We start from the raw sequence: 14,018 nt of genomic DNA on the forward strand, positions 1-14,018 counted from the left end.
GGAGGAGTCCCCTCTTACTCAGGCTTTTTGTTCTATGTAGGCCTTCAACTGATTAGACATGCCCACCCTCACTGGGGAGGACAATGTACTATAGATCCCATTGCTTGTCCCAAGTCAGCCCAGGGCCTGGTGTGAAAAGAGCTACATCCAGGGATAAGCCCACTCTGGTTTATGAGAGCTGCTTATCCACATGGCCTCCTTACCCCATGTTCAGTGATGTCACTTCGGTAGCTTGAAATCAACCACGGTTGTGAGTTTTTACACCATAGAAATTGGAGAATGCTACAAACCAGAGCTCTTCCCCACCTCTCAGAAAGCCAGCTGTTAGACATTTACTAACAGCCAATGGAGCCTGGCTCCAATGTAGGTTAAAAAAGGGATGGAAAGAGTAGTGCTACACACCATTCACCCTAGGTACCAGTTCCATGCAATCTGCAGTACCTTTCCTCCTGCGATCGCCTTTCTAAACCTACAGAGTAACATGGAGTCCCAGATTCTGGACAAAACAAGGCTCCAGGAGCCCTAGTGCTGGGGAAATGTCAGTCTCTTCTTTGGATGGAAAATTCTATGGAAAGATGTTCCTAGCGTCCTACCTGGATTGCTTGGATTCTCAGCACCATTTGGTTAATGGTTCTGCTGCCATGGAGAACCATTACTGACTTTTGCATAGTAGGGTTTGAATCAGTCAATGCTGGTTACCCCCGACACCTCAACAGTCCCACACAGTAGCCCTCCAGGTGTCAGCCCCTAACTCTCACCCCAGACCACCACCAAACATCTAATCAAAACGTTGTTTGGGGGGCACCTGGGTGGCTCAGTTGGTTAAGCAACTGCCTTCGGCTCAGGTCATGATCCTGGAGTCCCGGGATCGAGTCCCGCATCGGGCTCCCTGCTCTGCGAGGAGCCTGCTTCTCCCTCTGACCCTCCCCCCTCTCATGTACTCTCTCTCATTCTCGCTCTCTCAAATGAATAAATAAATCTTTAAAAAAAAAAAAAAAACGTTGTTTGGGATCCAGAGGATGGTGTATTTGGTCCTAGTATGCCTCACAGGGTTCCCAGAAGTTCTTTTCCTTCTTTCTCTCCTTCTCTTCCCCCAACTCTGACTTTATCCCAATTCTGTCTCTCATGCTTGGGCAAACAAGTTTCATTTTGTAGTTGTCCATGTAATTTGAGAGAGCAAGTCCAGTTTGCTTTTGATTCTCACATCCTTCTGAGGAAAAATTCCTATGAAACAGTCTTCAGTCCCAAACATTCAGACTGTCTCACAGCATAACTTTGATGGATTAGTATTCTAGAAAACCCTCACCGTACTAGGGGTGAGGATGGGGAAGAATGAAAGGAATGAACAGGACAAAGAATCTGCATCTCCCATTGTACTTGAAAGTCCCTAAGAGAAGAGACCATGTCAGAAAGAAGGAAAGACAAAGAGACATGGAGCAAGGGAGGGAGGGAAGGAGAGAAGGAAGGAAGGAAGGGAAGGAAGGAAGGAAGGAAGGAAGGAAGGAAGGAAGGAAGGAAAGAAGGAAGGGAGTTTTTGTTTGACATTTAGAACTAAGAACTACTAGAGAACGTCAGGCCTCATGTATAACCTGGATTTTCATTATTAAATGGAGGAGGGAAAAGGAGGCCATAAATGCTATTATATTCCAGTCTGAATTCAAGATCTGGGAACTGACACAGGAAGTACTATGTTAAGACAGACTGGGGGGTGCCTGGGTGGCTCAGTTGGTTAAGTGTCTGCCTTCAGCTTGGGTCAGGATCCCAGGAACCTGGGATCGAGCCTTGAACTGGGCTCCCTGCTCAGCGGGGAGTCTGCTTCTCCCTCTCCCTCTGCCTCTTCTCCTGCTCATGCTCTGTCACTCACTCACTCACTCTCAAATAAATAAATAAAATATAAAAAAAGATTGGAGTATTGGCAGCAGCTTTAAAACTTCTGCATATGGAAACCCCAAACTCCACCCTTTGAGAAGAGAAGACTTGTAGGCTCACTCCCAAGTGAACGTGACCCAGCTTGCTTGCTTTCTTCCTTCCTTTCTTTCTTTCTTTCTTTTTTTTTTGGCCACCAATATGTGCAAAATGAGAAGCTGCTGTCAAGCTGAATGCTTCCTGGGGAATCACTTCCTGGTGCCGGAGAAGATGCATGGGAATGGTTCTGGAATCAAAGGCCTAAAATGGGATAATACAATCATAACTAGGCTCAACTTTACCCAACAACTCAAGGCCCATCTTCATTACTCCAAGGTTGGTTGGCAGACCCTGGTGTTACCTGGCTCCACCAGCTCTTGTTTGATGTTTATCTGCTCACTTGATCCCAATTTATACTTCCCTGCTTCACTGCCCAAATTCAGCGCCTTGGACCCTACAAGTACAGAGTAGCAGCATTGATTGAGACAACTCTTTCCAGGAATTCCACATAAATCCCAAGTTTCCAATCTCTGATGTCATCCACCCTAGGTGGCAATACTTTGTATCAGAACCTTTTTGCTATAGGAGTGAGTGTCCTGGGCAGACAGTATGCAGTGAAATTGTCATTCAAAAATGAAGGCAAAATAAGAATATTTACAGACTCAAGAAGGAAAGAGAATGTAAATTCCAAACCAAAAGAGGAAAAAACGCTATAATTTTTTTAAATAAACAGCAATAACAATAAAATCAATCCCTTCAAAAAAGGTGAGAGGAGAAAAGACAGGACATAAAATTAAGATGATAGAAATAAGCTCAGATACCTGAATAATTGCAATAATGTACATGGACTTAAGTGACTAGGTAAAAGAGATTGTCAAATTGAATTTAATTTTTAAAATTTATTTATATGCTAATTGCAAAAGACCCATTAAAACAACACAGAAAATTTGAAAATAAAAGGTTAAGAAAATATATACAAAACAAATGCTAACAAAACATTTTTTCTTGCTGTATTAATATCTGACAAATTAGACATCAGGGCAAGAAGCACTTATTAGGGGTACAGAACATCACTCCATAATTATAAAAGGTGAACTTCGGCAGGAAGACACAGCAATCCTAAACTTATATACACCAAATTAAGTAGCCTTGAAATATATGAAACAAAAATTGATAAAATTACAGGAAGAAATGGACAAGCCCACCATCGAAGTAGAAATTTTCATTCTACCTCTCTCGATTATTGATAAGTCAAGAAGACAAAGAATCAGTGAAGATATAGGAGATTTGAAGAATACAATTAACATGTATTAAACACATGGGATGTTAAAAAAAAATCACGTTTTGGGGGCACCTGTGTGGCTCAGTTGGTTAAGCATCTGATTCTTGATTTCAGCTCAGGTCATGATCTCAGGGTCCTGGAATCGAACTCCGAGTTGGGCTCTACGCTCAGTGGGGAATCTACTTGTCCCTCTGCCTCTCCCCCTGCTCACGCTCTCTCTCTCTGTGTCAGATAAATAAATAAAATCTTTTTTAAAAAAATCACGTTCTATGGGGTGCCTGGGTGGCTCAGTCGTTAAGCGTCTGCCTTCGGCTCAGGTCATGATCCCGAGGTCCTGGGATCGAGCCCCGCATCGAGCTCCGGCTCGGCGGGAAGCCTGTTTCTCCCTCTCCCTCTCCCCCTGCTTGTGTTCCCTCTTTCACTGTGTCTCCCTCTCTCTCTGTCAAATAAATAAATAAAATCTTTAAAAAAATAAAATAAAATAAAAAATAAAAAATCACGTTCTAGGCATTTTTAACAACCCCCCAAAATAACTATCATATAAATCCCATGTTTTGACCAGAATGCAATTAGTTTTGAAATCAAGAGCAACAAGAATGGAAAAATCCTCCGTGCACTTGAAAAACTTAAAAAAGAACACTTCAAAATTGTTCATAGATCAAAGAAAAAAATCATTAGATATTAGAGGAATGCATAACAAAATCACAATGAGATACCACTTTGCGCCCACTAGAATGGTTATAATAAGAAAGACTGACAATAACAAATATTACAAAAGTTGTAGAGCAGTTGGAACTCTCGTACATTGCTTTTGGTGCAGCCACTTTGGAAAGCAGTTTGGCAGTTTCTCGAAAGGTCAACATAAAGTTATCATATGACTCAGCAATTCCAGTCCTAGGTCTATACCCACGAGAACTGAAAACATGTCCACACAAAAATTTGTGCACCAGTGGTCCGTACAACATTATTCATAATAGCAAAGGTTCAAAACAACCCATGTCCATGAACTGATGAATGGATAAATACAATGCTGGATATCTATTCAGTGGAGTATTACTCATCCACAAGAAAGAGTGCAATTATGACTCTAAGTTCTATTTTGGGCCAACTTATCCATACCAACCTGTTGGACCTGCCTGTATCTAGTACAGGACCCTTGATATATCCTATCAGGGTTAGCCTATTAGGATTACCTAATCTGTATATATGTAAAAGTCACAACCCGTTGGGGGAAGGAAGGGCAGAGCCATTATGGGCACTAAATCTTATTTAGAATCAACATATTCAGATTCAGTAACCATTAAAACCCTGAGCTTTCATATCACTTGACACATGACACTTGCACCCACTGTGGGGATACATGCTGTCCTTTGGCTCTTCTCACACGGCAAGCCCAATTTCCTGGACAGACACTCGAGACTTTAAGGATAGCCCTTATAGTGGTTTGAATCCACAAAAAAGGCCTATACAGCCACTGGGGAGAGATAGAGAAAGCATACCATACCTACAAGGAAACTAAGGTAATGTGGCCTTCTACCCAGATCCCTAAAATGTGTTTGTATGGTGTGCAATGTAATAGAAAGTTTTCATTTAGAAAGATTAGATCATTTTATTTGGGGAAGTATTTTGGTTGCATTGAATAATTGTATGATTATAATTTGAAAAGCCTACCTCTGATTAATTTCAACTTTATTACATCGGAACTAATGGAGGGGCTATAACGGGGTTCACTCAAGGTATCAGGACCTCCCATAACTTTGAAAGCTGGCTACACAAGTGTGTTCACTTCATAAAAATCATAAAGTTGTACCCTTGTGATTTGTACACTTTTTGCTTTTTGTATCTCTGTATCTATATGTAATATAGATGCAAGCCAGACAACAGGACTACACGACTTTAAATGTTGATTATGCCAAACCTTCAGGGAACAGGCTATTCTAACTTCACATAAAGTCTTCCAGATAATAGAAAAAGGGAGAATCGTCCCCAACTCATTCTGAGGTCAGTATAACCTTGATATCAAAACTGAATAAACACTGTACAAGAAGGACAATAAAAGCCATTCTTACTCATGGATATACATAAAAACATTATAAGCAAAAATATTAGCAAACTGAGCTCAGCAGTTGATAAAAAAGAAGTTGATAAAACAGCAGTTGATAAAAAAGAAGACCAACAGTAAATATCATTTTTGATACAAAAATATTGGAAACATTTTATTAAAATCAGAAACAAGACATGGATGCCTACCATCACTGCTTCTATTCATTATTGTACTGGAGGATTAAGTCAGAAAAGTAAAAGTAAGAAAAATAAATCAACAGGGTATGAATTAGAAAAGAAGAAACTAAGGCATCATTATTTGCAGATAATATAATCATCTTCGTCAAAACAACCCTTAAAATCTACAAATTATAAATTATAAAGGATTTAGCAAGGTAATCTGCTAAAAGATCAATATTCAAAAATCATTTGCATCTCTACATTAGCAACAAAGAGCTAGAAAATTCAGTGATTAAAAAAACCCAGACACAGCAGCAATGAAAACATAAGGTACCTAGAACAAAGTAGATCGAAAGAATGCAAGACCTAATCAAGAAAATTATACCGCTTTTTAAAAAGACATTAAAGAAGCTTTAAATAAATGAAACCAAGTACCATGCTCATAAATAGGTACACTCAATAATCACAAAAATACCTATTCTTCCCAAATTTATTTCTAGATTCAATGGAATTCCAGTCAAAATTCCAACAGGATTTTTCACTGAATTTGGCAACTGATTCTAAAATGTATATGGGACAACAAAGTCCCAAGAATAGACAAGATTACTCCTAGAGAAGAATAGTAAGGTGGGGAGATTTGCCTGAACAGATATTAAGACTTATTATAAAGCTATAGCAATTAAGACAGTATGCTCCCGATGCAGGAATTGACCAACCTGCCAACAGAAGTAAATGAGGGCTCAGAAATAAACCAAGACATGTATGGAACTGTGATATATGAGAGAGGTAGCACTGCAGATTATTGAGGAAGGAGTGATTATTTAAAAACTGGTCTAGATCAAGTGGTTATATGCCAAAAAAGAAACTAGATCCTTGTTATACACCATACACACAATAATGTCCAGATGGATTAAAGACTTAGATGTGAAAAGCTAAACTTTTAAAACATAACGGAATATCTCTATGACTTTAAGGTAGTAATGGATTTCTTTTTCTTTCTTTGTTTTATTGAAGTATAGCCAACACACAATGTTCCACTAGCTTCACGTGTACAACATGGTGATTTGACAACTCTAGACATTATGCTATGCTTACCACAAGGGTAAGGGGTAATAATGGATTTCTTGAACAAAACACACAAAAAAACCCACTAACCATAAAAAAAAAAAATGACAAGTCAGATGACATTAACACTAAGAACTTCTATTTGTCCAAAGAGACCATAAAAAGAATGAAAACGTAAACAACAAATTTAGTGATATCTGTAATATGTACAACCAAAAAAGGATTCCTAACCAGAAATGCAAAGAATTTCTACAAATTAGAAATATATAGAGTTGTTGGGGCACCTGGGTGGCTCAGTCGGTTAAGCATCTGCCTTCGGCTCAGGTCATGGTCCCAGGGTCCTGGGATCGAGCCCCACATCGGGCTCCCTGCTCAGCGGGAAGCCTGCTTCTCCCTCTCCCTCTGCCTCTTCCCTCTGCTTGTGCTCTCTTTCCCTCTCTCTAAATAAATAAATAAAAATCTTAAAAATAAATAAATATATAGAGTTGTTGAATCACTATATTGTATCCCTGAAACTAACATAACACTGTAAGTTCATTACACTAGCAATAAATAAATAAATAAAAATAAAACACATGTAAAAATGGGCTAAGGCCACCAACAGTCATTTGACAGAAGAAACACAAATGGTTGGTAAACCTATGAAAAGAGGCTAAACTTCATTAGTAAGCAAGACAATGCAAATTAAGACCACAGCGAAACTACCTTAAGCCCATGGCAAAAATTAAGATGTCTGATACTACCAACTGGGGCAGAGGATGTGGATCCATAAGAATTCTTACACATTTCCTGTGTGATCGTCAATGGGGCCAGACACTTTGGGAAACAAGTGGCATTATTTTGTATTTGCATACTCTACAATCCAGCATTTCCACTCCTTGGTCTGCTCTCTTGCACATGTGTATCAGGAGTCAAAAATAGAAATGTTCATGTAAGTACTGTTGATAATGGCAAATATTTGGTGGCAACCCAAATGTTTACCAACAAGGAAATGGATAAATATATAACAGGATATCATGAAGCAGTAGGAATGAATGAAATACAGTTACACTAAACAGCATGGATGGATCTTAGTATCATTATGGTCTGGACAAAAGAAAGTCCAAGAAAAGACTATATGCAGTAGGATAGCCTTTATATACCTTAAGAAATCTTCTTTAGGCATGCATAAATACGTAATAAAACTATTTTTAAAGTAAAGAATGAAAAACACAAAATTCAGGATACTGATTATCCCTGGATTTAGGAAGAGAGCAGGGTGGCGTAGACAAGTATAAATTATTAACAATGTTCTATTTCTTGAGTTGAGTGGTTATTATATTATTATGAATTTGAATGTATGTGTTAAGTTTATAGCTTTATGTATCAAACAATACGTTTAAAGAGATAAAGAAAAATTAAGTGTGAGGAATACAGTAATTCATATTTCAATATGCACATAATTGGTTATGATTTCACTAGAGAAATACTGAAGCATTCAGTAGTTTGCACTTTTTTGTTGAAGCAACCATGACCACAACAGGCACAAATGCAGACTGATAAAGGTTTGTGGTATGATCAACTGAAATACCATGACTGATCAGTGTTGTGGTTTTCCAAAATGGCAAACAATTCTTGGTAAAGTTTTTTTTTTAATTTTTTTAATTTTATTATGTTATATTAGTCACCATACAATACATCATTGGTTTTTGATGTGGTGGTCCACGATCCATTGTTTTCGTATAACACCCAGTGCTCCATGCAGTACGTGCCCTCCTTAATACCCATCACTGGGCTAACCAATCCCCCCACCTGCCTCCCCTCTCAAACCCTGTTTATTTCTCAGAGTCCATAGTCTCTCATGGTTCATCTCTCCTTCCGATTACCCCGCCCCCTTCATTTTGCCCTTCCTTCTCCTAATGTCCTCCATGCTATCCCTTATGTTCCACAAATAAGTGAAACCATATGATAACTGACTTTCTCTGCTTGACTTATTTCACTTAGCATAATCTCCTCCAGTCCCATCCATGTTGATGTAAAAGTTGGGTATTCATGCTTTCTGATGGCTGAGTAATATTCCATTGTATATATGGACCACATCTTCTTTATCCATTCATCTGTTGAAGGGCATCTCGGCTCTTTCCACAGTTTGGCTATTGCGGACATTGCTGCTATGAACATTGGGGTGCATATGGCCCTTCTTTTCACTACATCTGTGTCTTTGGGGTCAATACCCAGGAGTGCAATTGCTGGGTCATAGGGTAGCTCTATTTTTAATTTTTTGAGGAACTTCCACACCGTTTTCCAAAGTGGCTGTACCAACTTGCATTCCCACCAACAGTGTAAGAGGGTTCCCCTTTCTCCACAACCTCTCCAACATTTGTTGTTTCTTGCCCTGTCCATTTTTGCCATTCTAACTGGCGTAAGGTGGTATCTCAATGTGGTTTTGATTTGAATTTCCCTGATGGCTAATGATGATGAACATTTTTTCATGTGTCTGTTAGCCATTTGTATGTCTTCTTCAGAGAAGTGTCTTTTCATGTCTTCTGCCCATTTTTTGACTTGATTAAAGTTTCAAACAAAACATAGCACAATTTTCTCTCATTGTATGTGGTAGTTACATTCTTGGAAAATTCAATACATATCGAAACCTTCCAAAAGTTCTTTTCTGGCGGTGCTTAACATAGAATTAGGTTCTGGACTCAAATAATCAGATTGTGTACCCACATGACTATCCAGCAGAGCATTTGAAAGTCTTATGGGACATTGTTGTGTGGGAAGATTCTGAGCATTACTAAGGTTGACGACTATCAGCCCCCATCTGCTGAATGTTAATAATGTCCCCCAATCACTGTGACAACCAAAAGCATCCTTATCGATTTCTCAATTGCTCCCTAGAAGGGGCGGTATCACCAGGACTATTGCCCTAGTGGAAGGGGGTGAGAGTGGGCAATTACCAGCTTTTCTGTTATTCAGGTTCTTATTTGAAGGAATCAATTGGCTCATCGGAGAAGCTTCCACACCTGACCATTGAGGATTAGAGTGAGTGGTAGGGGAAGAAAGAGAAGAGAGAGAGAGAGAATTTGGAAAGATAAAGTGAGCAGGTGCCAGAAACAGAAGAAGGCAGAGAAGAAACAGAAGCCTGAATGCCAGGTCCCCAAACTGGTGAAGTTATTCAGAAGAGTGTGTTGCGAATTTTCGGTCTAACACAGCAAAACTCCTCCACAAGGGGCCTACCTACCAGGACCACTTTAAGACTTAAGGAGACCTTGGGGCACCTAATGGGGTGGAGGGGAAGAATCTATACCTGTCTTTGGAGTGTGGGGGGGGGGGGAGGGTTAGAATTGGATCCAAAATGAAAGTACGCCAATCTGGGTCAGTGGAAAATGGACCTCACAGTTACATAACTTTATTAAACGTGTGGATATGTTGTACCCTGAGCAAAAGGGGCAATGCAGCCAGCATGTGGCTTTCCTGGCAATGCCCACAAATGACACCAGGAAGGACTCCACCAGCTTTACTCACCCTTTACTGATATTTGCGCAGAAGCCCCAGCTGTCCACTGACCTCAGCTTCGGGGTAGGGGGCAGGGTGAAGAAGGAAACAGGTTTAACAGATATGCAATTGAGCCAAAGGATAAGGTGGCCCAGAATAACCTAGCAAGACAAATAAAGCACTTGATATACAGGTGCGGTGCCAGGAGTCAAGGACCGGAGATTGGGTCCAGTTGCGGAAACTGGGCATCCTGAGTCTGTCTAAGATAGCGAGGCGTTGGAAGGGCACACAGTATGTGGTAGAACAACAAGAATGACTGCCAACATATAAAGTCCAGCCTGGGGGAAGCCAGGAATGGGGGGAAGCAGCTGTCAAGGTGATATATTGTAACAATCACCTGCACATTAGGCAGCTAGAAGGGAAAGATCAGGTGAATGCGCTATGAGGCCACAATTATTGGCTCACAAGAAATAAGTTATGTTAAGAGAAGAAATATGAATCTTTCTAACAAACCCCATTGGAGGAGAGGGAGTTGAAAAGAAAATTAATCCTTGTAGAATCCACAGTCTAAAGTGAAAGGCTGGGGCGCCTGGGTGGCTCAGTCGGTGAAGTGTCTGGTTCCTGATTTTGGCTCAGGTCATGATCTCAGGGTTCTGAGATCGAGCCCCTTGTCAGGCTCCGCGCGCAGCAGAGAGTCTGCTGGAGATTCCTTTTCTCCTTCTCCTTTTGCCCCTCCCCTCCCTCTCTCATTGTCTCTCTCTCTCCCCCAAAATAAATGAATAAATATTAAAAAACAAAATAAAGTGGAAGGCTTCCTCCCCACACATCAGAGTTCATTCAACCCCATCACTCACAGGATCAAAAGACAATAAATTGACACATTGTTTGGAGGGGCAAATTGCAGAGTAATACATTGGTTATAATATCATTTAAATATTTTATCTACCATAGAGAAAACAGATACATGCCCACATACACACTTGTAAGAATGTAGAGAAAGATGTGAAATGATACACACCAAGCTGTTAGCGCTGGTTACTTTAAGGGGTGTGATTAGTAATGGGGGTGGACAAAGAAGTCAGTATTTTTCTTCATATACTTTTATGCCACTTCACTTGTTGAACTAGCATGTGAACATTTCTAAAAAATGAAATCTGATAGAAAGACTTGAGCTCACCCTTCCCCTCTGCCGATGCAGCAGACATTGGGCAGGGGGAGGAAAGTCATTGACATTCAGCAAACACTGGAGGCAACAAAAGACATGGAACATGATCACTTCTGTAGGGAGGGGAGGGACATGTTCTCAGAAAAGGAGAGGCAGGGACATGGGGGAAGAAAAGGGGAAAGGGGAGAGGACTTGAGAAAGGGATAAAGAAGGGGGCAAATCAGAGAAGGATGGTCATCCTCCGAAGACCTGGGGAGGTTCTACATGCGATGCCCCCAAGGACCAAAGCAGTGAGGGCTTGTGCCTTTTTACGTGAATGAGGCAACTAGGCCAAGGGCACAATGCATACCTTCACCCTCAACTTGATGTGGCTTTGGATCAGTCACCTGAACTCTGAGAACTGCTTAAACCTTCTTTAGGGTCCAAGGTATACGGTAAACTTTAGAGAAAGGCAAATGTGGCAGCAGAACCGGGAACCAAAAAGGGTATCCCTCCACGTATATGAACAGCACCCTCTTGTGGACTATGGGGTAGCAAGGAATGCCTACCTGCAAAGTACTGTGGGCGACAGGGCTTCAAGGATTAACCACCCACGGATGGCGATCCAGCCCGAGAGACAGTAAGGTCCAATTCCCCTATGCCCCTCCCCCCATCAGTGGTAGCTAGAGACTCACTCTGAGGGTCAGACAATAGAAGGGACCATCACCCCCAGGCAGCTGCATCTGCATGCATGCTAGACCCCTAAGTGCCCTCTGCATCATCAAAGAAAAAGATCATCTGTTTTGGTACAGTTCTGATGATTTTTTAAATTTAATTTTTGAAAATTATTGATGTGATATATCAGCTCAGTCATTCTCCCTGAGTACAGGGTGTTCAGAATTATCTGAGGGTGGGAGGAGTGCTTTTTAAAACCAGATATCTTGGTCCCCAACCGTTGAGAATCCCTGCCTTTGGGAGCTGTTGCTATGTGTTGGGAGCTTGCAAAAGTGTGTCATAGCACTCAGATGTGCTGGGACAGAAATGAACAAACAAAAAGGCAAGAACCACTCTTTCAGCCCAGTAATTCTCAAAGTCTGGTTCCCACGCCAGCAGCATCAGCACCACCTGGAAACTGGGTCAAATGCATATTATTTTCACCTTACCCCAGACCTTACTGAATCGGAAACTCTGGGTTGAGACCCAGCAAACCCTCCAGGGGATTCTGATGAAAGCTCGAGTTTGAGAATCGTTGCGCTAGCCAAATCCCAAGCCTTAAAAAGTTATCAACTCCTTGGCAGACCATCCGCCTCCACACACCCCTGTAATAATTGAGCACATTAGCCCACCTCCTTTTGCTTTAATACCTTATCCTTGAGTTTCTGCAGTTCCTCCTATCTTTTGTTGCTCCTTTGATGTCTCTTTTTCCTCTTCCCTTTCCCAAAATGCGAATGTATGCCCAATGCTCAGCCATCTACCCCTACATTCCTTCTTCTCCATTCTTCTCCCTTCACCCATCATCCAATGATCATTTCTATGTTGATGTAGCTTGACCTCTAAGCCCTCCATGACCAAATACCAACAAACTAACATCAAACAGTGTTTCCTACCAAGTGAGTAACTAGTCACTGTTTCAAATTCAACATCTCCAACCTTCCCCATTCTCCACTGTAGCCTCTCCAAACTAAAAAAGCTCAGGTTTGCCTTTGATAGCTCCTTCTCCCTTCTCATCCAATCTATCCAGACATCCTACCGAATGTTTCTTCACAATGTCTTCTGGATATGTCACTCTCTAGTCCTTGGCACCACCCAAGTCTAAATTCTCACCAGCTCCCATGCGAACCTCCTAAATGATCTTTGAGATCGTTCCCTGTCTCTGCTCCTTCAAACCCTTCCAAAACATCAGACATCTTGTTCACAGTAACACTGTTAGCAGCGTATTAACGCCCTGCTTAAAAGCCTACTGATAACTTCTTCTTATTCACTGTTTCAAATCTAAATTGCTTGGCCTGGTTTTTGAGACCAAGCACAGTCTGGCCTTTTTCTTCCCACCCACCCATCCCTCATCCAGTGAGCATGCCCCTGTTGTAGGTGCCATATTGTAGCAGGTGCCTAAATGTTAGCCATGAGTATGGCAAGCAATCTCCCTAGATTATTCCCGATTTCTCTTAATCAGCTGCTTCGTATCTCCCTGGATCTCCAATCCCTGACTCTCGATCTCAATATCTTTTTTTAGCCCCTTAGTTCATCCTCTACCTCCCACTCCTTCTCCATCAGAGGAACTTTTTGGACATTGCCTCTACATTAAACCTGCCATTCCAGTAAACCTGGCTACTCACTGATAGCACCCCATACACATACATGCACTTCTCTCATCCTCATGGTGAGCTCTTCGCTCTTTCTGCTCCTCTCATATCCTATCTGTCTTTATTTTTTAAAGATTTTATTTATTCTTTGAGAGAGAAAGAGAATACGAGAGGGAGTGGGGAGGAGGGGCAGAGGGCAAAGGAGAAGCATGCTCCCCGCTGAGCAGGGATCCCAACGAGGGGTTCAATCCCAGGACCCTGGGATCAGGACCTGAGCCGAAGGCAGCTGCTTAACCAACTGAGCCACCCAGGCGTCCCTCCTATCTGTCTTTAGAGACCCATCGTGCACAACCTGTCTGAATTCCCCACACTCATAGGGTAGACTGGCTCAGATACTAGCTAGCAGATCAGAGTCTGAGGTTGGGTTCCAACGGCCACAAAGGCTGGTACACTTTTCCAGGCTGCCCAAATCAGGAAGTGAAGGAGAGTAGCAGGTCCAGTCCAAGCCCAAGTCTTGAAAGGGAAAAAAAGATCAAGAACTAGTGAGAAAAGATGCAAACATTCAGTTCCAAGGATGAGAGTACGGTTATAAATAAGATGTTGATTTTTTTTATGTTTTTTT

The sequence above is a fragment of the Mirounga angustirostris genome, unplaced genomic scaffold (genome assembly GCF_029215605.1).
Source record: "Mirounga angustirostris isolate CCGP_5_RB_7025 unplaced genomic scaffold, mMirAng1.0.hap1 SCAF_11, whole genome shotgun sequence".
Classification (NCBI taxonomy): Eukaryota; Metazoa; Chordata; class Mammalia; order Carnivora; family Phocidae; genus Mirounga; species Mirounga angustirostris.